Source organism: Sinocyclocheilus grahami, unplaced genomic scaffold (assembly GCF_001515645.1).
Source record: "Sinocyclocheilus grahami isolate Dianchi unplaced genomic scaffold, SAMN03320097.WGS_v1.1 scaffold2966.1, whole genome shotgun sequence".
NCBI lineage: Eukaryota > Metazoa > Chordata > Actinopteri > Cypriniformes > Cyprinidae > Sinocyclocheilus > Sinocyclocheilus grahami.
In genome coordinates, this window is record NW_015508139.1 from 45,936 (window position 1) to 50,044 (window position 4,109).

The 4,109-nt window shown below is 38.7% G+C and overlaps 1 long non-coding RNA gene across 1 annotated transcript in view; it reads right to left on the reverse strand.

Annotated features, from left to right (window-relative positions):
* The window catches only part of LOC107575867 (uncharacterized), a 10,317-nt gene extending 6,367 nt beyond the window's left edge, over positions 1-3,950 (reverse strand). Inside the window, exon 1 of the long non-coding RNA XR_001607953.1 lies at positions 3,939-3,950. This is a non-coding gene — a long non-coding RNA (uncharacterized lncRNA). The remainder of the gene's footprint in view (positions 1-3,938) is intronic.
* Positions 3,951-4,109: the final 159 nt, after the last annotated feature.

The window sequence follows — 4,109 nt, forward strand, 5'->3', positions numbered from 1 at the left end:
GGATATCAAATTCATAAATTAGTTTCCACAAAGAACCAAATTGTTCACTTTTAAGACGTTACTGTTGTGATTAGTAACTGATTGGTTATTCTTTATTAACTGGTCATAGTTCACAAGTAGTTCTCAATGAGGATATTTTTACTTAATAATTATCAAATATCTAATAAGGAACTACCTTTGTCCTAAATTTGCTACTACTTACTGCTTAGTTAATCTCACTTCTCTATTAGTTAACAGTATTAAGTTAAGTGTTAATGTAGTACTACCTAGTACTTCCTGCATAGTTACTTGTTAACAACAGAGCATTACTCTAAAGTGTTACCATAACTTCTAACAACATAACTTCTTAGATTGCATACTAGTATAGCTAAGATAGCATCTCAGTGGGTAAGGATGAATCATGAGAAAGGGGAGGGATCAGCCCAGAACTACAGGGGGGAGATTGTTAATGATCTTAAGGCAGTTGGGACCACAGTCATCAAGCAAAACATTTGTAACACACTACACCGCAATGGACTCTTACCTTGTAGGATGGAGTCAGAGCAGCCAAGAAAAGTTTACAGATGGACACACACAAAAATGCATTGTATTTACATCTAATAATCAAACACTATTGTTGCGGCACAGTAATTTTATAATAATGTAATAGTAACTAATAGAGCACAGTAATTTTAACTAATAGAGCAGTTTCACCTATAACTGTGTTAAACATAAGTGCTCACTGGAGAAAAAAAATAATGTTAGAGATACAGATAATACAGTGCATAAGTATTTCAGTCAAGCATGTGCATAAGCAGTTCACTCAGTTTCATTTCTTAAGCAAGGCGTGCTTTACAGTGTCTGCTGCTGTGAATCTCTTTTAGCCGTCTGTTGTCTTCACTGCACTCAGGGACCTTTAACAGAACGCACAGTGACTGTCACATTTCAAATGAAAAAGCAAAGTCCATTTGCAACTGAAACATCCCATGGCTTACGAGTTATGAGCCTGTCATATTTAAATAACAATATCAATTACCACGTCTACTTTATCACTCTCTCTGTGTCGCGCATGTAATCTGCCAAAACTCAAATGGAATCGCAATTCCTTTTGCATTTGAATTTCTGACATCAACACGGAAAGCTGTCAATCAATGTGAGGGCCGGGGCTATACTAGGGACGTGTTTGTATCAGGAGGTGACGTGAGCGCGAGATCCCGATTAATGTATGTGCATATTGAGATTTGTTATGCTGGTGTGTATGTCTAGGACGCGATGGGTCCTCAATAAAGTGACTTTTGGAGAGTACTTCTTTTAGAGTACTTTTGGCTCCTCTGTGTTTCCTTTTTCCAGTATCTCAAGATACTACATATGGCGACGAGGATAAACAAGGAGATGAGGATAAACAAAGACAGATAAGGATGAAGCAGTGGTTTCAGAGATGCAAGGGAGAAACAGGATGCTGAAGCAGCTGAGCTGATTGAAACAAGTTGCTACCACGTGGAATGATTGATTGAAGAAACAATGGCTGGAATGGTTGTATCCGTAACACCATTTGATAGTAAGTCACAATCATGGGAAGAGTATTGTGAAATATTGAATTGAAACGAGCCATATTGTTAAGTTGTGTTGGAGAGCAGACGTACACATTGATGAGGAATTTGCAGACAAACCAGATGCAAAGAGTTTTGAAGAATTGGTGAGTTTACTGAAAAACAACTTTAATCCAAAGCCAAGTGAACTAGTTCAGAGGTGGAAGTTTATTTCAAGAAACAGACGCCATGATGGAAGCATAGTAGAGTATGTGGCTGAATTAAGAAAACTTGCACAAGATTGTAATTTCGGAGACACACTCACAGTTATGCTGAGAGACAGATTAGTGTGTGGTGTTAATGATGACAGCATACAACAGAGATTACTGGCTGAGTTAATACTCGATGGATTAACGTTTGAAACTGCACTGAAGAAAGCTCAGGCTGTTGAAACTGCAAATAAGGATATGGCAGATTTGCACTGAGAGAAAGGAAAGTGTGTGTGTACTACTGTTTTCAAGATGGACACTGAAGAAAGAAGTAATTTAAAGGGTGCAGGAATGTGTTATCGATGTGGGAGAACTAACCATATGTCAAAAGACTGCAAGTTTGCCAAATAAAAATGTTACAAGTGTGGTAAAATTGGATTAAAGTGATCGATCACTATTAATTTCATTGCCCGTTCTGACTCTGAACGTTGTTTGTTCCTTCAAGTCGCCTTTATTTATATAGCGCTTTTAAAAATACAGATTGTGTCAAAGCAACTTTACAGCATTAAATGGGAAAATAGTGTTAATAATCCAAAATGACAATAGTAAACACTCAATTTTCAGTTAAAGGCAGTTCATCATTGAATTCAGTGATGTCGTCATTCAGCTCCGTTCAGTTTAAATGGTGTCTGTGCAATAAAGTCAACGATACAGCTGGAAATTAAGTGTCTCCAACTAAGCAAGCCAGAGGAACCAAAACTCCATCGGTGACCGAATGGAGAAAAAAAACCTTGGGAAAAACCAGGCTCAGGCAGGGGGCCAGTTCTCCTCTGGCCAGACGAAACCAGCAGTTCAATTCCAGGCTTTGGAATTGTGGTCTTGTCCTGGTGGCCATCTAGGAGACAAGGTCCTCATTGGGGATCTGTCTCTGGGGCTCATCTAGTTGTTCTGATCTCTGCTGACATTTAGGGCTGTAGAGGTAATCTCTAGGTGCTGATCCACCATCTGGGGTGAATATAGAATGAATGTTTTGTAAGTGAAGCAAGTAAAGACTTTATGACTAAGAACGGAATAACCCATGTTACTTCTGCACCGTATCATCCCTCATCTAATGGTTTGGCAGAGCAAGCAGTTCAAACTTTCAAAGACGTAATGAAAAAAGTTTGGGGAACATGCTGGAGACCAAGTTACATAGAGCTCTGTTTAATTATCGTATCACACCCCAGTCTATAACTGGACTGTCTCCTGCTGAATTGCTGATGGGAAAAAAATTGTGTTGCACTTTAGACAAGATACATCCTGACTTCACTGGTACAATGAAAAGGAAACAACAAGTTCAGAAAGAGTATCATGATCAGCATGTGAAATCTCGTTATTTCCAGATTGGAGATCCTGTATTTCTATTTTATTGATATTTAAATAGTACAAGCTTATGTTGAACTATTCTTGTACATACAGGCGCTGTATTAAGCAGGACATAAATTACTGAATGAAAAGGCTTTCTGTTACCACATGTAAATGTCTAAAACGTTTGTTTATTTGAGAAATATATCTAACCAACTTCGCGGGAATCAGTGACTGCAGTGCTCCGTTTTCAACTCGTCCCTCGACTTCAAGCGGCAAATCTCGGCGAACGGTATTCGGCAAGTTCGTTTGAGATGCCAGATGCCTCTACCTGAACGAGGATGAGAATAGACAGCAGCAGTCATCCTCTAATCGTATTTGTGGCAGTTGTACAAGCATCTGGGTGAACTCCATGCTGGTAGCAATAGCGCTTTACTGTGCTAGCGGAAGTAAGCATACCCTGCTTCGTGTCAGAACGGAAGTTGCATGACATCATGTGAAAAGGGCCTATTGCCATGCTGGTGTGTATGTCTAAACGCTGCGATGGGTCCTCAATAAAATGACTATAGAGTACTTTTGGCTCCTCTGTGTCTCCTTTTTCCAGTATCTCAAGATACTAAACTGATACATACACATACTGTATACACAGAATTACAGTAATTAGGCTATTCACGCAAACATAATCTGCTATGTCTTAAGTGAATGCTTGGAGAATAATTGGGGAAAACATCTGATGTGTAATATTATTAGATCCATGCAGAACAGTAGGTCTTATAGGCTGTCTGTCTTATTAATGTTATCAACAATAAAAGAAAAGATCACTGCTCTTGATTGAACTGATTTTGTAGTTTTAATAAACAATTTATTTGTAATCAACACACTGAAGCGATTTGATTCTGATACTGTTAAATGCAAAGTAATATAAAAACACATTCACTGATGCAACTGTGCTATTTTAATTTCCTTACGTGGATCTGAGCTGCTTTGTCGAGCCGTAGTTACACAGGGTTCATGCCAGAGCTCTTCATCTCTCAAGTACAACACCGTA